This window comes from Eptatretus burgeri, chromosome 11, assembly GCF_056783735.1.
Source record: "Eptatretus burgeri isolate ZD-2024b chromosome 11, Ebu_testis_v1, whole genome shotgun sequence".
Taxonomy (NCBI): Eukaryota; Metazoa; Chordata; class Myxini; order Myxiniformes; family Myxinidae; genus Eptatretus; species Eptatretus burgeri.
The window spans coordinates 49,742,287-49,766,155 of NC_140971.1; the positions used below are offsets into that span (position 1 = coordinate 49,742,287).

Here is a 23,869-nt window from a genome sequence, read left to right on the forward strand (position 1 = left end):
CATGACTTAACGCAGGTCAAAATGGCCAACAGTAAATTTCTTCAAAAATCTTCTCCAGACCCATCAGTCAGAATGCTACCAAACTTGGGTTACAACATTAGGACAGGGTCCTGATGTTAAATTGTGGAGGCCATGCTGATCACATGACCAGTAGTGTGCCAAAATGGCAGACTTAGTTAAAAAAAACAATTGGAAATTCGCATCAATTCCTTCAAAAAAATCTTCCTCCCCAGACGCACGAGTCAGAATGCTCCCAAATTAAGTTACAACATTAGGCCAGGGCCTAAATAAGCTGCAGATCCAGCGGTCCTATTTTTTTATTGTGTTCTGCATGAGTGAATTAGAAATTTCTAAAAAAACAAAATTAGTCATATGTCAATCAATTGCCCTCATGATGACTTAAATGTATTGATGCATAACATATGTTTGCACATATCATGAGTGAATTATCAATAAGGAGAGAAAGCAAAGCATATGATTTCATGAGTATATCTTAAAATAACCTTCATTGGAAGACTGTTGAACAAATCTGTTTTAAACTTAAACATTCATGGGGTGACCTTAATTGGAAGATTTTAAACATCAAAGCTTGCGATATAACTTTATGTTCAGTTTTGGACAGAGATTATTTCATCCCATAAATGACTTTTATACAGTGGTGTTTCTCATTAACTTGAGGACAGATTATGTTGGAGCATCTTCAAAACACTCCATTTGTTCAAAAAAAAACCTCTTCCATGAGCCTCGACCATGCATGCAAAAAAAAAAGAAAAGAAAAAGGACAGGATACTCGAAGATTGTCATCATATCCATTCAAGAACCAAAATGTCAGTCTTACATTTAGTAGGTCAAGGAATACAAAATACATGGAAGTACTGAAGGTTATACTTCTGTCACAGGTTTTTCCATTCCCGAGGTGGTTGGCTTGGATCCCGATTCCAGAATGAAATCGACCATCTTTAGACAGTCTGACTGATGTGTAACTCCAGTTCCTTTTCTTGTGCTTTGCTTTATGGCTTTGTACAGCAGTTGAGTGCATTTTAAGTGTGATAACAGAGGTTTGAGTAAAGAAGACAAGGAAACCTCATTTGTATTTGGAAGAGTTTATATTCAAGGAAAAAACAGCACCACCTGCTTTTACAAGCCACAAGAGGTCAGGATCAAGGCCATGGTTTCAACCATGAAGTGTTCTTCATCAGTGAATATGCAACGCAACGTGTTTTCCACCTCCACTCCTGAGAGTATTTAACATCCGTTGCACATTGCATGCATAGTTTAATATCAAGGCCACACAGTGATCACAACTTTGGACCTGAAGCATCCCCACAAGTGACTGTTATAATTGGTGATGCCATTTTAATATTGAGTTTGATATTTTCGAGATAAGTGATACCCAAAATGATTTAGGCCAAATGTGTTCATACAAAAAAGTTTTCCCCAGGAAGAATGGTATTTGAACAGACCTTTGCAAATTTCTGAGATGACATTGTGCCTCACAGGCACCTTACGATCACAATGGGAAATGGACACACTCTCTTGGGCATGCATTTAATAAGCAGACAGTAATTATCCACGTCCCATGGACTGCATCGTCAATGTAAACTTAATATCTTCTGCATAGCAAAACACGCAAAAACATTTGCTGTGGAAACTTATGACACACTTGATACCTTTTTCTTTATAATATATGCTTTGAATATTCTACTTCCTTTGTTGTTTCTTGTGCAATTAAACTAAACGAATCCCTTATGATGTAATTTTCTGATGATGCAGTTTTGTCTCGTTTAAAGACTTGGAAATTCCTATTATATAGTTATATGAAATGGCACAACAGCTGTTCAATAAAAAAATAAAAACCAATCACAGACAGAAACTTCAAAAAAGATCCAAAACAATGAATAAAAGTGCATCAGCAAAAGCCATTAATACAATTACAACGATTAAAAAATTACAAATTCTGATAAATAAAAATAATCTGAGATTTTGATGTACTCGACATTTTGCCGAGTGTTGGTGCTGCCAAAGCAGTTTCTTAGCTCGGGCTAAATGCGAAGGGGGTTTGTCATTGCCTTTCCAACAATCAGTCATGCCAAGATTTTGTAATATTTGTTCATGGTGCCGATGATAACTGGCATGTTCTTCAAGAAGGACGCCATGGGATCTTTAACGTCCAACAACAAATACAGGCAGATGGGATACCCAGTTTAACGTCCATCTGAGGGATGCCACACATTGATGAATTGTCCTGCCTGTGAAACACCGGGATGGATTCCAACTCTGACTAGACAGCTCAGAGGCGAGTGTGTACCTCATGGCTATCCTGCCATGACGTGGTGATTCAATGCTTTGTAACAACTGAAAACATTTTTTACTTATTGTAATCATCTAATCTATTTTGTCTTCTTAACACCGGAGATGTCCGCATGGAGAACCATACCGCAGTATCGCCATGGAAGATTGTAGAGATCGAAGCTCGAAGAGCGCTCCAAGCAAGCACTCCAATGAAACCATTGAAGAAAATGTTAAAAACAAAAAAATAATTATTTTTTTTATATGTATCTATCTCTGTCAAAGTGATCTTTCTTCATATAAAGCAAGAAGATTGTGCAAAAAGAGGAAAATTCGAAATAAATTGCACATGTTCAGCGAGCGAGCCACCACCCGAGGGACTGCACGGCAATGCGGGGAAAAACGCAGGCGAGTAGAGCCTGAAATTTGTTCAAATTGATTGATACTAGTACGTGCCCATAAAAATAATATATATATATATATATATATATATATATATATATATATATATATATATATATATATATCTTCTTCTTCCTCTTTCGGCTGCTCCCGTTAGGGGTCGCCACAGCGGATCATCCGTATGATCCGCATCGTGATTTGGCACATGTTTTACGCCGGATGCCCTTCCTGACGCAACCCTGGTCGCCTCTTACGACACAGGGATAATATATATATATATATATATATATATATATATATATATATATATATATATATATATATATATATATATATATATATATATATAAAAATAAACCACAGGCCGTTTCTTCACTCTCGCGTGCCCATACGTGTGTGACCCGGAAGTTCGATATTATTCGCAGTTACGATTATTCGCAATTTCGTTTTAATACCCAATTATTCAATTAGCGCCAACGTATTTTACCTTTTCGCAATGTCGTGGCAAGGAAAAACAAAAAGAGAAGAGAAGAGAGAAAAAAAAATTACTTCCTGGTTCGGAGCATACCAGCACTCTGATGTTACCGACATTTATACACCGGCTAATATGAAAACGATCATAACTTGGGGCATTGTGTTTATCTATAAATGCGCATAAGAAATCGAGAAATTATTAGAATACACAAGGTCATCATTATCCGGAAGTCCTTACGTTGTAACCCGTAATGGGGAACGCGGCTGTGCTTCCCTTCCCCATCGGCCACACCCACGCAACAACGTGTCTTCCCATTGGTTTGGTAAATAAATGGCCATAACATGGGAAGCACTTGTCCGATTAATATCAAACCTTGAAAAGGCACATCCTCAGGTCCCCAGCAATATACCTGGCAAGCTTCAATTAGATCGGACCAGAGTTTGTCGAGAAACAGCGGTCACACACACACACATATTGCTGGAATTATAGATAGATATTCAGTAACAGTGCAAATACTTTTATCGTGTCTGGCCATGGCTTGGACACGAACAACCAGGCAGCTTGTATCATGCTCACTATGTGCCTTAAGCACTCAAGCAAGCACTCCAACAAAATGGTTGATAAGGAACCACTGGCTTGACAAGTGATTGCTGATCAGTAATATAAACACCATAAACCCAGAGATGCCCGGAATGTGAAGCAATGTCCAAATTCGACAAATGAACACTTATTTTTTAGTAGTCGGAACTGCTGCTGAGGTCAAAGGAAGTTTAAATCTTGACATATGGCTGAGATTAAGAGTTTATAGAGGTGACGGCATGTGTGGAAATGATATAAAGACATGAATGCTGGTGTCTCCAGACATGTATAAGCATTGCAATGTATCCAGATATTTGTATGTATGATGATCAGGCATTCGATAATGTGAATGAGGAAAGTGAAAACAAAAAAAAAAATTGATCATGAAGAAGCCATTGCAGCCTGTTCCAAATCAAGGCATTGTTGAGCAGGCCAAAAAAAGGGTGAATTAAGACCCCAGCGAGGGTCAGTGAGGTGACCAAGGATGAGCCTTGATAAAGGATAATTAAATAAAGCCATTAATTATCTTCAAAAGAGGTGTTTAAATTAACCCAAACACCCAATTTTCATTCATGCACTTCCTTGAATTTCCCTAAGTATGCCTGCAAAGTTTCAGGCCACAAGGTTTCATGGTTTTGAAGTTATGAAGGAGACAGACGGATGGACTAACTGACATACTGACATTTATTAGAACTGTCAGACCCTGCTATTCCAGGGGTATACGTTCCTGAAAAATTCTGCAAATGTCAGATTTTGCCAATGTCAGGATCAGTGAATATATATATATATATATATATATATATATATATATATATATATATATATATATATATATATATATATATATATATATATATATATATATATATAAAAACATATATATTGTTACGGATTTCAGAATCTGATCAGACAGATGCATACAAACATCTCGGTCCTCACACAGTTATTTCCCAAAATGCATGTCAAGGATAGACTCATCTCCATGTCTGGTGGGATTCCCATAGACTAATCAATATACATATTTGTGTATATATATATATATATATATATATATATATATATATATATATATATATATATATATATATATACACACACACACATATATAAAGATATATACACATACATGTACATATATAATGTAATGTTGCTTTGGATTCCTGGTTTGCCACGGTTTCAAAGAGGTTCACCATATCCGGGCGTATCATAAGAGGTGACTAAAGGGTTGGCGTCTGGCCATAAAAAAACATTGCCTCAAAAAGGGAACCATGATAGAAGATTGTCATGGGACCAGCAAGGCTAACACCCGCTCTAGCCTTAAAATGTTTGTTTGTGTTGGTTTGGATTAAAATAAAACTCTTTTCAGCTAACACGATAGTGTCCATGAAGCAAAATTTTGAGGGAAGAGAGCTCAGTGCAGCGAAAACATAACAGTTCAGAGTGTACAAAACTCTGAACAGTATTTGACACAAACAAAGATTTGCATTGTTTAAAGTGGACAATATCCATTTGAAATACGTGCATTGAAATATTAATCTGAACTAACTCGGGACATCATTATGTGTGGCTCATGAGTTCCCATCAACATAAGCCATCGATTGGTTCAGAAGTTAACATTACACATGCAATCTATTTTAAAATAAATGCTCACTTCTGTTTTTTGTAAGCACCATTTTATCGTTCTGGTTTTCACAGTTTTTTTTTTGTGAAATAATTTATTTCAAATATTTTTTCCCCTTTTGTGAATAAATGCACAACAAAAATTTGCTCAATTTGCCTGTAGAGATATCGTTCATGAATGTTGCTTTCTCTCTCTCAAACCACATGACTCAGACTGATCTCATACCCTTAACATGCTGTCAGGTAGTGAGTGTGTTAATCGTGGTACTGCAATTATGTGTGATGGGTTTTGGTAACCCTTACTATAATTCACAAAAAAAATGTGTGTGTTTGTGTGTGTATTTGTCGTAGTACTCCTACAGTTCTGGGCCGATTACATCCAGACTTGCTACGTAGGATCAGTATGACCCCAATAATGCAATGCGGTGTTTGTTTGTTCATATTGTTTTAATCTTTGCTGGTGATCTTGGAGGGAGGCACAAATTCTCTATGTAAATGGGTATCGTGTAGTGCAGCATCTAACTGACAGTATTCTGAACCCTTGAGGAAAAGAGGTCTTTGTGCCCTCTAGATAATTTTTTTGAATGAGACAGTGCAAAATAAAGGTTTCCTAAAGGAAACATTTGTGCATAAATATGCAGAATAATAACGAGACCATGAATTAAAAACAAATACACTATAATTTATGAAGCAGAATCTGGTGTACCTCATGTTGTGGACTACACAACATACATTACAATCAAAAGCATCACGGAGTGTTCCAGGCAAACGAGCTGAAACAGTATATCATAAAATGCACTAATGGACAAAATTATTTCTTCGTGTCGTTTTCCAGAAGATTTTGACGAGAAAAACAAATGGTAACTTTAGCTGTATAATCTAAAATAAAGGATATAGCGGGACATTCGGACCAACCGAGTCAATTCATACCATCGTCTATTAAACACTATTTCTCTGTAAGATTTGCAAAAAATATGAGTGAAGATGGTGAATAATTTTTTTGGACAAAGAGGATACAAACCTAATTTTTTGTGACACACATTTATAGTTCGTAACTATTTTCTGTAAAGTTTGAAACTGTAGCTTTAACAGCGGTAAATGTTGTTTGTTTGAAGCAGGTGAAATGTTTAACAGCAATAAATGACGTTGCTGAAATTTTTTTCCAGGAATTGTTCGAAATTGACTTTCAACCCTCATCAATGAATATACTACGTTTCAATACAGTATACTTACTAAAATTGCCTTCCTCGATTTCTGTTTCCTCGAACATAAACCTTTGTTTTTTGAGCACAGGTCCCTTGATGGTCCAGGCCATCGAACGGTGCCTGGATGCCCAACTGCTCACTCCACCCCTAGTGTATCACCGCTCCAGGTGAGAGAGGGTATTACAACACCCCACCCATTACAGTACATGTTTTACAATGCAGTGAGGTGTTTTGAATTACGTAGCAAGAGGTATTTTGGAGAGGCATTTTGAATTACATGTTTGAATAAGGATAACAACATAAAGCCCTTTGGCCGCTCCCGAGGGGAGTGGGTGCTTCTGGCAATTCCAAGAAGAGAAGTCATCTTTTTCGTGTTCTTGCTTTTATCAATCAAGCCTGGTGGAAGTTTCCTGAGGAATCCACGTGGCAACAGTTGTGGTTGTGTGCAAATCAGCGATTGTGAATGGCCTACAAGCAGCAAGAAGGTAAATCCTGAAATGGCAAATGTAAAATGCAACAATCTCTATTTATCACAAAGAAGGTCTGTAGTCGTTTCTCAATTTGGAAGGTCAGGCTGGTTCCATTGACACATTATCCTTTGTACAAAAGGCAGACTTATCTTGTAATTTGAGCATTTTGTTTTTTCAACCTTTGCCAAAGAATCTCGGTGACTAACCTCCATATGCATGGTGCACCATTAACCTCAAAAGCCATTGTGACAAAAAAAAATACATATTTTATTAAGAAAAAGTACTTCACCACAAGGCTGAGATTTTCCATATGGGGAGGTGTACAGTTTTGTGACTTTTATAATTTAGAGAGCATTTAATCATGTGAAAAGATGTTTGTAAATAATTCACATACACAGCATTTTGCAGACATTTATCAAAAGTTGTCTATCTTTGCAATTATGACATGGGAATGCAGATTTAAAAAAATTATAGTTTATCAATAATCATAGATTTCCTTAACTGAAGGTTGATAATAATACATTTATGGGAAATGAGAGGTGGCAGATGTTTCGAGCATGAGGTCTTCGTCAAAACACAAAAATTTGGATCAAAATCCAAATTCCCTGCATGGGATTAATGCAAGGTTTACAATCGGACTTATCAGAATATTTCCTGGTCCATAACCATCATGTAACGAACCGTAAACTGCCAACAGGAAACCACAAATGAAAACCATCCCAAGATGATTAGCCCTGATAAAGGGTAACACTCACAACCTCAGTCGTACATCCTTACCCACAGCGGTATAGACACTCTGATCAGAGATTTGATAATATCATTAATTGTTTATCTTGTTCACCGATGCAGGCCCACATGGTATTTCATTTAGACAAGTATTCCATTGCATTATCATAAAAAACAGCTGACCACCTGAAATTAAAGAATTATATTCCAAACATTGTTTTGGCTTTCCTTCCTCCCGATTTCATCTAACTAATGAAACAGCACAATAAGGATGTGACATATTGTAATGGTTGTGCCAAAGAACAAAGACATTGACGTTTTTAAAAAAGGAAGATATTCACGCCTTCAGTTCTATTTTCACAAGTTACATTGAGGACAACAGGACAAACCACGAGTCCCAGCAATAAGAAACAGGTCAAAACTGGATGTGCGACCAGAGCAAATTTAGCTTCTTGACCTGGAGATGGTAATTTGCTGTGACAAAGCAATTAAAGTTCCCTCTAATTGCAGCCTAATGACTTGGCGTGACTGTCGGAAGAGCTTACCGTGGGTGCGCCTCAGTGCAGGCTCGTGACAGGTGCAGAATAAACGCACAGCGATGGCCCGAGACACCAGCACAACGTTATCCCTCTCGATCCAGCAGCATGCTGCAGCAACTTTGGCAGAGCTGTCACAGAACAAAGATTGATTTGTAGGTTGAGTCAAATGTATGGAAAAGGCCTTATTTCAAACCACCAGTGCAATAATCTTCAAGTATGTCTCTTTCGCCCAAAATCTCACTCTGACCATAGATGTCTCAGGAAATTAAGGAAAATGTTTGCAATGTTAACTTTAGTGAAAGTTTGAAATTATCAGAAGAAAAGTCAACATCCACAATCCCCCAAAAAAATAATTCATTGAGACCATACTGTGTACAGAGTGTTGGTGGTGCCAGAGCAGTATCCTTGGCTACAATCCTGGATAGGTCACCACTCTGATACAGGAAACTTTAATGACTCAATCATCCCAGCAAGCTGGTTGGTACTCATTTGTCTAACCTCAGACAGATGACAGGTTGAGTCAACCCCACTTGGGATTATTTCAACGGACAAAAACTCAATGGCCAAGCAGGATTTGAACAAAAGACCTTAGGATCCAATTCTCATCAACCTATCCATAAACCAACACCAGGCATCAACATCTACCAGGTGGTACTATTTGTAAATTGAAAATCTTACATGAGCAATGACTGGTGGAAAAGAAAATAATAAAGAATGTTTTAATGAAACCATCTTAGGCAAATTGATGAATCTTGCAAAACGTGTCCTTATGAAACATTTACAATTAGATGTTATACTAATAAGAGAGGCCATTGAAAAGGTTCACAACTCGGAAGATTGGAGTAAACTCTTGTGCAAAATCTGGGAAGGAAAAGAGATGGAACATCAAATAATTTCATGACCAGACCACCAGCAATGTCTCCATGAGGCTTTTACGAATAGTGAGATTCCACTGGGAGATCAGATCAGATGAGATTCAAGATGTAAATGGTCCTGCATTTAAGTTCGTTAGGATTCTTATCAAGTCAAGCCTTCAGGCTGATTATGTATATATTATGCATCAAACTTTTCCACCTGGCTACCATCGATACATTTCCATGTGCAGGTCATGTCAAGATGTCCTTGGGAGGTCGAGGCTTCGTTTGGATTATTAACATTGGTATGCGCTCCTTGGCTTGTTTCAATCGTCAACATGTTCTTGTAAAAGTGACTTCATGGCAGGTTGAGAACATCTATGTATGAACGCACCACATATACATGGGACATTTGAAAGGTTCTCGGATTTGAGATGCGAACATTTGTTAAAGAAATGACAAATTTATTATTTTTCAATAATATAAGTGCATATATATGTATATGTATATATATATGTATATATATATATATATATATATATATATATATATATATATATATATATATATATTCTTCTTCTTTCGGCTGCTCCCGTTAGGGGTCGCCACAGCGGATCATCCATATGATCCGCATAGTGATTTGGCATAGGTTTTATGCCGGATGCCCTTCCTGACGCAACCCTGGTCGCCTCTTACGACACAGGGATATACATATATATATATATATATATATATATATATATATATATATATATATAGATATATATATATATATATATATATAGATAGATATAGAAGAAAATATATTTCCAGAGTAATTACATACAGGCCTACTTTTATATTAAATGAGAAAATAAAATTTGATGCGAATGCATCGATGGATATGCCTCTGCCGGCATCACACACACACAGACAGACAGACAGACAGACAGACAGACAGACAGACAGCGAGAGAGCGAGAGAGCGAGAGAGCGAGAGAGCGAGAGAGCGAGAGAGCGAGAGAGACATCAGATGCTTCTAACTCGAGTAATGGTCTGCAAAATGATTTTCAAAGGGAACATTTTCTTTGACCTTTGACCTGATGAATCCAGATTACATCAGTTCATTTTTTTTATGATTACAGTCCATGCTTTTGCCAAGTTTGGTTGAAATCCCTTCAGTGGTTCACAAGTTATTGCAGTAAAAAAAAAAAATATATATATATATATATATACATATACACATATATTCAAGGGCATATGTCCTTTGACTGATAATCTTTTGAATCCAAACTGTAACAAATTCATCTTTGTATAACAATCAATACTTTTGCCAATTTTGGTTGAAATCTCTTCAGTAGTTCACAAGTTATCGTGGAAACAAAGAACTGATAAACGGATGCACACACGGATGGACAGATGTACAGCTGGATGGACAACCTGAAAAACATAATACAGTACCTCAGGCCTTTGGCTGTGGAGGCATAAAAATAACAAAACTTTGGCATTTATTGGAATATCGTTTTACCACTGCTGGGATCAATGGGAGTTAATTAGTTTGTCGACATGAATAGAAGAATCATTTGAACGGCTCATCTCAAAGTTTCATTCCGACACTGCATCAAAAGCATCGCTGCTGTGTCCAGGTGGTCCGGGAGAGTCCACCATTACTAACAAGGAGCGATGAAGTCATTAGAAACGGCCCGGACAACCAAGCTCAAGGGTCTATGTGGAGTCAAAATCTGCATGTTCACGTCATACTGAACGCTTCGTGTTCGCGAGCAGAAACATGACCCAAACTGTTGGACTCTCCCGGTACACCCAGGCACAGAGCTGTGACAGCAATGCCTCGATGCTAGCTCATGGAGTCAGAATGAAATTTCAAGATGAACCATTTAAATGATTCTTCTGTTCGTGATGAAAAACTAATTAACTCGCATTGATCCCAGCACGGGACCCTGCACTGCTTTCTAAAAGAGGTCCCTCAGCAAGCTGATTGTGGCTTTGCAAATTTGCCCACCAATTATATCAGTGGTATTATTTCACAGTCACATGGTCAAAAGGTTACGTTTCACAAGCAGGGGAGTAATACAACAGTCGGCACAGTGGGGATGGGGACTGGGGAGTTAAACAAGACACCAAAGCAAACACACAAACATACATACAACCTCTTAGGACATGATGGCTTGGATTAATGCACAGCACGCTGCACAAAAGGAACTTGCAGCACTAATTGCGGTTTCAACAACACTGGATATTACCCTGATAAAAGGCCAATAAATGAATAGTCAGTAAAGCAGTACAACGTACTCTTGTAGCATTTACAGCCGGACTTTATAGTTGCTATTTAAATGGCGATTATGCATAAGTTACAGTGTGTCTGAAACATTCTCCTAACGTGACAATTCCACAACTACAGCGACAACTACAACGACGACTACTTCCTTAATGGCTCCAATTATTTCCCACCTTGTGGGTTTGGCCAGGGAAAGTTTTTGGCCAAAGTCTTTCACAAACAGGCAGGCGAGGCATGACATTTGACTGAAAGTGGCAGGAATTCGGAAGTTGTTCCACAGTGCCAGGGATAACCCACCAACTCTTTGTTAAATGTGTCGTAGTTTCGTTAACGTCCACCATGGACAAATGCTAGCAGATGGGATTCTCGGCTGGAATCATTAATTAGAAGCAATCTTCCAAGGGATAGTGCACATTGTCACGCAACTGATCCTTGCCTGCAAAATAAAAAACCTGCTTTCAATTATGATCAATCTCTAACTTGTCACGTGTTAAGTCAAAATCTGTCCCCTGAGGGACAAAATCATCAATATGACCAAAAATAAGTCACGGTCTCGATGTTTGTCCTCGTCACCATGTAATGGATCCGAGGCATGTTCAGTTACCAAGTTTCTTGAAGAGCACTCGCCAAGTAGCTTAAACACTCAAACAAACACTCTATTCAAAACCATTCATAAGTAATGGCTGGCGTGGCAAGCGTTCCACAAAGATAGCATGGTCCGTTCTTTATCATCATCATCATCATCATCATCATCATCATCATCATCATCAACCACAACCACAACCACAACCACAACCACAACCACAACCACAACCACAACCACAAACTTCAGACTTATTTGGCATAATCAGAATGATATACCAATAAAAGCCACATTCGTCGCTTATACATCACACGCACCTCCTGACTCTTATGGTGAGCATCGCTGTGCATTACGTCTCACATGGTAAAACCACAAAATCCACACAGAACAACCATCCGTCTGCCACCCAGAAAATTGTTCCTGCTAATGTAAAGCATTCAACCAGAAGGCACATGATGTGACCAACGGGAAAATATAAACATGAGGAGTGTGAGAAACACTCCGCTGATCCCCTTTCAACACAGTCCCCAGCATATAATCCTTGTCTCTTTGACAGAGTCACCAGCAATGAAAGTACGAGGCTGGCAACTGAGGGGGTGTGTTGCATTGGGATTCTAATGTGTGTACTATTTGTGAACATTAGAGATTAAAAAGAGATTACCTGAGATAGCCTTTCATGGTTGCTTTGTTCAGCTTCTTCAGATAGAAGAGCATGGGAGGAGTTGTACATATATATATATATATATATATATATATATATATATATATATATATATATATATATATATATATATATATACACATAATTATTCTTCTTCTTCTTCTTTTCGGCTGCTCCCGGAAGGGGTCACTACAGCGGATCATCCATTGTGATCCGCATAATGATTTGGCACAGGTTTCACGTCGGATGCCCTTCCTGATGCAACCCTGGTCGCCTCTTACGACACAGGGATATGGTACACCTATTCAAACCGGCGCATACACCGGGCTCAGTACACTGGTACTCACTTCGTCGACCTCGGAAGGATGACAGGCTGAGTCAACCTCATGGTGTGTATTAATTCAAGCGGCCAACGGGGCTTGAACTCGGGACCTTTTGGATCCCAAGCCGCGACCCAAACCACTACGCCAAGACTAGGCTATATATATATATATATATATATATATATATATATATATATATATATATATATATATATATATATATATATATATATATATATATATATATACATATATACATATATATATATATATATATATATATATATACACATATATAAATATATATAAACACATATATAAATATATATATACATATATATATATATATATATATATATATATATATATATATACATATATATATATACATATATATATATGTATCTTCTTCTTCTTTCGGCTGCTCCTGTGAGTGGTCGTCACAGTGGATCATCCATCTCCATTTCGCTCTATCCTCCACATCTTCCATTGACACTCCAACCACCCGCATGTCCGCCCACACCGCATCCATGAACCTCTTCTTTGGCCTTCCACTTCTCCTCCTACCTGGCGGCTCCATCTTCAACATCCTTCTCCCGATATACTCCGTTTCCCTCCTGTGCACATGTCCAAACCATCTCAATCTCGCCTCTCTCACTTTGTCTCCAAACTGTCCTACCTGTGCTGTCCCTCTAATATACTCATTCCTTATCCTGTCCATCCTCGTCACTCCCAATGAGAATCGCAGCATGTTTAACTCTGCCACCTCAAGCTCCGCTTCCTGTCTTTTTGTCAGCGCCACCGCCTCCAAACCATACAACATAGCTGGTCTCACTACCATCTTATATACTTTCCCCTTCACTCTTGCAGCTACCCTTCTGTCACAAATCACTCCTGCAACTCTTCTCCACCCACTCCATCCTGCCTGCACTCTCTTTTTCACTTCTCTACCACACTCTCCGTTACTTTGGACAGTTGATCCCAAGTATTTAAACCCATCCACCTTCCCAACCTCAACTCCTTGCAATCGCACCATACCACCACCCTCCCTGTCATTTACACACATGGACTCCATCTTACTCCGACTGACTATCATTCCCCTTCTCTCCAGTGCGTACCTCCACCTCTCGAGGCTCGCTCAGCCTGCTCCCTACTCTCCCTACAGATCATGATGTCATCCTCGAACATCATAGTCCATGGAGACTCCAGTCTGATCTCGTCGGTCAACCTGTCCATCACCATTGCAAAGAGGAAACGGCTCAGAGTCGATCCTTGGTGCAATCCCTCTTTTACCTTAAACCGGTCCGTCATTCCCACTGCACACCTCACCGCTGTCACACTGTCCTCATACATATCCTGCACCATCCTCACATATTTCTCTACCACTCCCGACTTCCTCATACAATTCCACAACTCCTCTCTTGGCACCCTAATCATAAGCTTTCTCTAAATCCACAAACACACAATGTAACTCCTTCTGGCCTTCCCTATACTTCTCCATCAACATTCTAAAAGCAAACATTGCATCAGTGGTGCTCTTTCCTGGCATAAACCCATATTGCTGCTCGCAAATCATCACCTCTCCTCTCAACCTTGCTTCCACTAATCTTTCCCACAACTTCATGGTGTGGCTTAACAACTTTATCCCTCTGTATTTTCCACAGCTCCGCACATCACCCTTATTCTTGAAAATCGGAACCAGTACACTTAATCTCCACTCCTCCGGCATCCTCTCACTTTCCAATATTTTATTAAACAATCTGGTGAAAAACCCCATTGCCATCTCTTCTAAGCACCTCCATGCCTCCACTGGTATATCATCTGGGCCAACCGCCTTTTCACTCTTCATAGCAGTCCTCACTTCATCCTCACTGATCCACCCCACTTCCATATTCACTATCTCCACCTCTTCCAACCTTCTCTCTCTCATTTTCTTCATTCCTCAGCTCCTCAAAGTACTCCATCCACCTTCTCAACACACTCTCCTCGCTCGTCAGCACACTCCCATTTGCGTCCTTTATCACCCGAACCTGCAGCACATCCTTCCCAGCTCGGTCCCTCTGTCTTGCCAATCGGTATAAATCCTTTTCCCCTTCTTTTGTATCCAACTTCTCATACAGCTCGCCATATGCCTTTCCTTAGCCTTTGCCACCTCTCTCTTTGCCTTGCACCGCCACTCCTTGTACTCCTGTCTACTTTCTTCATCTCTCTGGCTATCCCACTTCTTTTCTGTAAACCCCTTCTTCCATATACTTTCCTGTACTTCCTCGTTCCACCACCAAGTCTCCTTATCTTCCTTCCTCTGTCCAGATGTCACATAAAGTACCTTCCTAGCTATCTCCCTCACTCACCACTTCTGCTGTAGTTGCCCAATCATCTCACCCCTCTTTACCACCATCCAACACCTGTCTCACCTCCTCCCTAAATTCCATGCAAATATATATATATATATATATATATATATATATATATATATATATATATATATATATATATATATATATTGTTGTGGTTACCAGATTCGCAAACCACCATTCAGGTCCCTTAGGTGAGGTATCTCGGTAAGTGCATGTGTAGTTAGGCCCAAACCCGTTGTCTAGTGGGAATACATGTCATTTATACGTGCTGCGACTCTTCAGGATAGCCGTTTTTCTTTTACTATCTTTATTTTGGACCAATCGCCATCACCACAACCACAACATCAACCACCAACCACAACCACCGCTTCACCACAACCGCCACGACCTTTACCGTCACAACTCGCCACCATCGCATCACCGTCATCTCGCGCCACTCATGGGCACCGATGCTGGACTCATGCAGAGCGCACGTGGAACAGCGTGTACAAAATCACGGATTTTCTGCTTCAAAAACGGATCCAAAACGACACACGCCCACTTTTTGCCGTCCAATCGGTGAGCGAGGGGCGAATTGGCCCCGCCCCCAGGGCGATCGATATATGCAAATTTATGGATCAAAAAGCCTTCACGCCCACTTTTTCTCGGGCCAATGGGGAGCGAGTTGAAAGGTCAAAGGGAGGGGGTCAAAGGCGAAGTTACGGGGGGATAAAAGGACGGTGTTCGTCAGACAAAGTCGTAAAAGTCGGAGCGAAAGAGTCAGCGGAACGAGAAGGAGTCGGAACGAGAAGAGAGTCGCAAAGGAGAGTCAGCAGAACGGGAACGAGAGAAGGAGCAGAACGAGAACGAGGGGTCGGAGGGTAGTAAAGGTCGGAACGAGGCGAAGGAGTCGGAACAGAGAGTCAAGACTTCGCGGGCGGTGGAGCTGCTCGTCGTGTGCGTTGAAGTCGGAACGGAGGGGACGAGCTGTGGAGAGGCGGCGAGGGCGGACGAGGGGGTGCTCGCGTCGTGCAGGGAGCTGCACCCCTGGGAGGCCGGCAGCGCGACCTGGCCGAGGTGGAGACGCTCGTCGCACATTATAAAGATCCTCTATACCCCGAGCATCAGCAACCCCTCCTGTTTCCCCCGCGCTGAGATAGTGCGACCAAGGGGCCCTGTTCCCACCCCCTGCCAGGCACTGTCCACGAGGCCCGCGGGTTGCGGGGCCATCGCCGCTCCGCGTCTCATCACCAGACGGGTAGGCCCGACCAGGTCTCGGCCCCAGGCCTACCTCATTCTTGAGGATATTTCTTTTCCTTGGTTTTGGGTATGTGTTGTCGGCGCCGTCTGTGAAGTAGAATTGTATAAGTGTTGCCGTGTGCTCGGTAGTCGGAATTAGCTCTGCACTGTGTTTTCACTTTTATGTTTGCTTTTTGTGTAAATGGAATTGTGTTTTCTTTTTTGTGTGCATTTGGTGGAATTGTATTTGTGTGCTTCCCGTGTGTCGCGAATAAATGTGCTTTATTGTTGAACTGTTTCCCGCTTCGCTTCGTCTTTTTTCCTCCATTGAATCTCCATCTTGCTTCACGTAAAGGGTTGGTAGTGGGCTGAATACGCCCGATAATTAATCGAACCGTCGAGGTCGACGATAACACCGCTCGGTTATTCTGATAGTACGGAACGGGTCGCTTAAGTGGCCCGTGTCCGAAGTCGACCTGCGGCGAGGTGCGATCGCCCGGTCTACCCTCCGCGTGGGTACTTAGGTAGTTCGAATTTGGCGAGCAACCCTATCCCACGCGGGGGCTGATTGGCTCGATCGCGGTGAGACCGAAAGGTCCACCCGTGACTGGTTCCCGGCGTTAGTCCGAGAGGGTCACGACTGGATTGTCCGTCCGGTGGGCGACGTGCCGCGATTCGAGTTACGTGGCCGTTCGCACGCCGGCGGGCGCGAAAACCGCAACACTGGTGTCAGGTCGTGCGATACAAATTCATCGCCCTCCTCGCGGCACTGGTATTGGAGAGCGGGACAACAGGCTCTCCTGTCTCCAGCGAAATTCACGGGAATCGGTCCAGGGGTGAGAGAAGCGACCCCCGATTCCCTCCAAATTACGAGCGAGCAAATTAACCCTTCACGAGAAGCAAGATGGCGTCTCAAGGCGAGCGGGAGCCGGGGGTATTAGAAATGGATGTAGAATGTGTAGAATCCATGGTCCAGGATGGAATCCCCGAGCAGGAAATGTTGTTTGTGCAGGAACACGGACTCGCCCAACTAAACCCAGAACCTGAAATGGGTGCGGCAGCGGCCGCAGTGTATGACACCTCCCCCCCCCTCTCCACCAAAACCCTTCCCCGACCCCTGCCGAAACGGCTCACCCAAGCGCACCCGACATGACCCAGCTATTCACCATGCTGGCAAAAATGTATGCGGAAACGACAGCAAAGATGAATGCGAAAATGATCGAAAAAATGGATGCAAACACAAACGAAATGAACAAGCAAATGAATGAAGTGAAAACGACGATGGATGCGAATACACAGCAAATGAGGGAAGAGATGAAAGAGCTGCGGGGTGAGACGCAGAACATGGGCCGAAGCCTGCAGGCGGGCATGAAGGCCGTGAGCAGGGAACTTAAAATGGCGACTCCACGTGTGGGAGCAAACGAGCTGGGTGGGGGTGCAACGGCTGACAGGCCCGCGGTGGAGGCGGGTGAAAAAATAATTCGTGGAACGTGTTGGGCGAGGGTCGTGACGATGACCGAAAGGGAAAAATTAAATGGGGAGACCAAAACGTGTGAGACGAGACACGAGGTGACGACAAAGGAAATAATAATAGTTGAGACAAGGGAGGTAAAGGGTGAAGAGTTGGCAGTGACGGTAGCCGGGAAGGGAACGACAGAGGAGAGACTGCACGGTGAGGACGGGGTAAGTGACGCACACACACACACGGAGGTAGTGGAGGATAATGGGGGTGAGCTCGCGGAGCGTGTAGGGACCCGGTGTGAGCAGCTGGATGGCCTCCTCCAGGAACGAGGGGAGGGAGTATGCCCCCTTGAGGCGAGTCACGACCAGGTGAGTTCGGTCGTGCTTTGCGAGGTTGAGGGGACGAGTGCTGTGGACGGGTGCACGGAGAGCTTGGGGGGTATAGAGGCCCCGGAGACCCTTGTGGGGACACAAATCCCCAGTGTGGTTGTCCCTGTGTGTGTGGTGCAAGGTGTGAGTGCGTCCCCGTGTGTGGAAGCGACCCCGTGTGTGAGTGGTGTGGTGGCGATGGTGCCAGAGTGCGTGCTTCCCAGCACGCCGTGTGTGGATGAGGCACCGTGTGTGGAAGAGGCCGTGTGTGTGAGTGAAACGGCCAGTGTGGATGAGGCACCGCGGGTTAGTGCCCCCGCGTGTGTGGGTGAGGAACCGTGTGTGGATGAGGCACGGTGTGTGGATGAGGCACAGCGGTTGAGTGCCCTCGCGTGTGTGGGTGAGGCACCGCGGGTGAGTGCCCCCGCGCGAGTGAATGGAGCACCACGTGTGAGTAGTATGGTTTGTGTGAGTAGTGAGGCACGCGTGAGTGAACGGCCGTGTGCAAGGTCGCTGTGTGCCAGGGAGACCGTGTGTGTGAGAGAGCGGTATGAGAGGGAGATGTCGGTTGGCATGCGGGAGCACGCAGCCGCGTCTCCCGGTGTGAGTTTAATGGTGTGGACTGTGTGCGTCGTGACACGCAGGTGTGCGTGGGTTGAATGGAGACGACGACGGCGACAGAGGAGAGAAAGCCGGGTAGCGGCTGTAGTTGTTTCGAGGACCGTGCCGGGTTCACCTTGGCAGTGAGCACGCGGTTCGTGCTGTGCAACGCACGAGACCACCACGTGCTCGCTTGCGAGAGTGAAGTCCCGGTCCGGAAACGCACGCGGTGGATTTGCCGATCCCGCGGACGGACAAAGTTTAGGCAGGTAAATGGATTTGGACCGGACGGGTTCTCCACGCGATCGTGTGTGTTAAGCTCCAACGGGCAGAGCACATGTGTTCGCGTGGGGAACCCCTCGAGACGTGTGGCTTGTGTTTTTTTTTTATGCGCACGGTGACGCCATGGCTGCACGTGGGGTTGGAATCCCGCAGGAGGGGTATCTCTGCCGGATGGTCCCGTCCGAGGAGGGACGAGGAACACGTGCAGCTGCATGACGTCACGGGCAGATGCAAAGTGCGCGAGCTCTGAGTTGCCGCGCAGGTGCTGCGCATGGAAAAAAAAAATAAATAAAAAGAAAAAGCAAGCCTCACTTTCGGGTGTACAGGATTCCTGGGCAAGGGGTGAAAGACCCCCTTACCTGGGCACAGGATGAAAACTAGTTAGGGGGAAGGGTTAGCTTAGCGAGACCGACTTCATGGGGCAGGGGTAAGTCCTCATGGAGTCCGTGGAATGGATTAGTTAGAGGGATTGTAGTCAGATTTAGGTTGGGAAATAAAATGAGTTAGGAGACAGTGACAGACTTGTGGATGTGTAGAGGGGACGTAGTTTAGCTACGTAGTGTTAAAAGGAACGTGCTGTAGTTTAAGGGTCGACGTGGGAGCACGAGTTAGTTAGGGGATGTAGTTAGAAGGATGGCAGAGTTCAGTGGTGTGTGTGTTGGAGAGTTGGTGAGTTGTGAGGCATGTGCTTGGTGAGTGAGTGAGGCCAGCGGGTCTGTGTGAATGGAGCGAATGGGGAATGCATGGTGCGATGAGTGATTGGGGGGAGGAGTGACTCCCGCCCAAGGGACCCCGGGGTCAGAGTAAAGTGAGTTAGCTGGGTTAGTCAAATTGAAAAATGGAGGTTGTTTTGTTGTTGGTGGGAAAGTAGGCTCGAGACCCATTTGGAGGGGTGCAGGAGCCCTGTTGACGGGCTTGGGAGCGTGGCTGCGAAAGGTGAGTATCGCTGAGTGGGTACCCCGGGCACCAGGCTAGTCGGCCGCGGTAGGGCATGGGCCCATGGGGGGCCGGGATAGAGTAGTGGGCACGGGTGCGCCTGCTTGGTGCGGGGGCCCGGGGCGCCATTAGCCGCGTGGGCAGTGTTGTGGGCACGGGTGACCCTCGGAAAGGGGCCCGGGAGGCCGGCCTGCCACGTGTGCGTTTCAGGGGAGGTGCCATGGGGGGCACTCCCCGGTGTTAGGGAGCTGGTAGGCTCGGAGGCAGTGTAGTGCCCAGAGGTGCCATAGCGGGAGATTCGGCAGAGGGTCGTGCCTGCCAAAGGGAGCCACGTGTCCCAGCCAGGAGACCGTGTGAGGGCACGGAGAGAAAATTGGGGGGGCGAGGCCCGAAATTGTAAGGACACCAACACAGGCGACGGGAATCTGGGTTGTTAGAACCAATAGTTTAAGCGAGAGGCGCTTGTTGAAAGCCCCGGGGTAGTTTAACAGTTAAATGGATAGGGTAGATTAGGAAGTGTACCCCTCCGCACCATCCATCCCCTCGCTGTCGTTGTGGGCCGCTGGACCCACTTTGGTTATAGATCGCCGAACTCTGGGGGAGGCCATTCTGAGGCTTCGTTGGGCCTCGACGCAGGACGTTAGCTCTCCCTTATTCCCCTCCGGGAAGGGAACGTAGGGGTTGGGAGTAGGCTAGGTGACAGGATAGGTTAGCCGAACAAGGACGATAAAGGGGGTTAGGGGACGATTTATAGTGGGGAAGTAAAAATAAAAACAATAAAAAATAAGTTGGGGCTAAATTGGGGTTTGACAAATTAAGGGAGTGGGTATGTACAGTGACAGGCAAAGGCGATAGGTTGGGAGGGAGACAGGTAGGTAGGTCCGAGCCCGCCTTCCAAGTGGCCAGCACCACCGCACTCCCTCCACCAACCTCCATTGAACGGCAAAGGCTGGCCAACTTCATCGGCTGGCCGTGTTTTGCTTCAAGGCGGAGGCCGGCCAACTTCATCGGCAGCTGTGTGCTGCAAGGCCCTGTGCCGGCCAGTTCATCTGCTGGCTGTTTTCTTCGAGGCCTGTGCCGGCCTGGTTCTGCCGGCTGTGTTTGCCTGCAGCGGCCTTCTTCTGCGGGCTGTGTTTGCCTGCAGCGGCCTTCTTCTGCGGGCTGTGTTTGCCTGCTTGCCTTTGCCATGCCATGCCCACTGCCCACGTTCACCAGCCCCGTTCAATTTTTGCTTTGCCCCCTGTTCATTTCCATGTGCGCCAGGATCGTAAAAGCAACAGTTTGCAAGCTGCAAGAACTGCCCTGTTGGCAGCTACAACACGGGCCTGCAGTGGCGGCCCGTGCACCGTGTTTGTGTCCATGCATCCATTCGTTGTGCTCATTGCGTGTGCCACTTGAGCTGGCACGGAGACTGCGTTTGTGCAGCCCATGCACCGTTGTGGTTCACTGCATTCAGTTCAAACCGTTCATGCATCCATTCGTTGTGCTCATTGCGTGTGCCACTTGAGCTGGCACGGAGACTGCGTTGTGCAGCCCAAGCACCGTTGTGGTTCACTGAGTTCAGTTCAAAAAGGAAGGCCTTGGACTGCGTGTGAGCAGCCAGCCACGTTCCTCTGTCACCTGCATTGTTTGAGTCAGAGACTGCATGTGGGCAGCCTGGCTCCCTGCTAACTGCTTTCTTTTGCAGAGTTCAATGATCCTGGGCCATGGTTTAGTGTAAAATTTGTAAGTTAAGGTAAGATGTACTGTAAATATGAGTGCGCCCCCCCGGCATGTATGTCTTAGCGCCGGCAATTTTATTTAAGTCGTCCGTGTGAGTGAGTTTGTTTAGATAGTTACGCAGCCGTCAGGTTATTTATTTTGGGGACACGAATACCATGAATGTCGCACTCAGGGATCCGTAGGTAAAATGTACTAGGGAAAACTACACATGATGGCACACGAAAATTGGACGACTCGGGACGAGTCTGTAAAAGGGAAGGGGGTAGTGTTGTGGTTACCAGATTCGCAAACCACCATTCAGGTCCCTTAGGTGAGGTATCTCGGTAAGTGCATGTGTAGTTAGGCCCAAACCCGTTGTCTAGTGGGAATACATGTCATTTATACGTGCTGCGACTCTTCAGGATAGCCGTTTTTCTTTTACTATCTTTATTTTGGACCAATCGCCATCACCACAACCACAACATCAACCACCAACCACAACCACCGCTTCACCACAACCGCCACGACCTTTACCGTCACAACTCGCCACCATCGCATCACCGTCATCTCGCGCCACTCATGGGCACCGATGCTGGACTCATGCAGAGCGCACGTGGAACAGCGTGTACAAAATCACGGATTTTCTGCTTCAAAAACGGATCCAAAACGACACACGCCCACTTTTTGCCGTCCAATCGGTGAGCGAGGGGCGACTGGCCGGCCTCAGGGCGATCGATATATGCAAATTTATGGATCAAAAAGCCTTCACGCCCACTTTTTCTCGGGCCAATGGGGAGCGAGTTGAAAGGTCAAAGGGAGGGGGTCAAAGGCGAAGTTACGGGGGGATAAAAGGACGGTGTTCGTCAGACAAAGTCGTAAAAGTCGGAGCGAAAGAGTCAGCGGAACGAGAAGGAGTCGGAACGAGAAGAGAGTCGCAAAGGAGAGTCAGCAGAACGGGAACGAGAGAAGGAGCAGAACGAGAACGAGGGGTCGGAGGGTAGTAAAGGTCGGAACGAGGCGAAGGAGTCGGAACAGAGAGTCAAGACTTCGCGGGCGGTGGAGCTGCTCGTCGTGTGCGTTGAAGTCGGAACGGAGGGGACGAGCTGTGGAGAGGCGGCGAGGGCGGACGAGGGGGTGCTCGCGTCGTGCAGGGAGCTGCACCCCTGGGAGGCCGGCAGCGCGACCTGGCCGAGGTGGAGACGCTCGTCGCACATTATAAAGATCCTCTATACCCCGAGCATCAGCAACCCCCTCCTGTTTCCCCCCGCGCTGAGATAGTGCGACCAAGGGGGCCCCGTTCCCACCCCCCTGCCAGGCACTGTCCACGAGGCCCGCGGGTTGCGGGGCCATCGCCGCTCCGCGTCTCATCACCAGACGGGTAGGCCCGACCAGGTCTCGGCCCCAGGCCTACCTCATTCTTGAGGGTATTTCTTTTCCTTGGTTTTGGGTATGTGTTGTCGGCGCCGTCTGTGAAGTAGAATTGTATAAGTGTTGCCGTGTGCTCGGTAGTCGGAATTAGCTCTGCACTGTGTTTTCACTTTTATGTTTGCTTTTTGTGTAAATGGAATTGTGTTTTCTTTTTTGTGTGCATTTGGTGGAATTGTATTTGTGTGCTTCCCGTGTGTCGCGAATAAATGTGCTTTATTGTTGAACTGTTTCCCGCTTCGCTTCGTCTTTTTCCTCCATTGAATCCCCATCTTGCTTCACGTAAAGGGTTGGTAGTGGGCTGAATACGCCCGATAATTAATCGAACCGTCGAGGTCGACGATAACACCGCTCGGTTATTCTGATAGTACGGAACGGGTCGCTTAAGTGGCCCGTGTCCGAAAGCTCGACCTGCGGCGAGGTGCGATCGCCCGGTCTACCCTCCGGTGGGTACTTAGGTAGTCCGAGCTTGGCGAGCAACCCTATCCCACGCGGGGCCTGATTGGCTCGATCGCGGTGA

At 44.8% G+C, this 23,869-nt stretch overlaps 1 protein-coding gene across 3 annotated transcripts in view; it reads right to left on the reverse strand.

Annotated features, from left to right (window-relative positions):
* Positions 1 to 23,869, reverse strand: part of MEGF10 (multiple EGF like domains 10) — a 425,111-nt gene that overhangs the window by 295,119 nt on the left and 106,123 nt on the right. For all 3 annotated transcript variants that reach the window (XM_085846391.1, XM_085846390.1, XM_085846392.1), the window contains one exon: positions 8,312 to 8,433. The gene's annotated coding sequence lies outside the window, so the exon portion shown is untranslated. The remainder of the gene's footprint in view (positions 1 to 8,311; positions 8,434 to 23,869) is intronic.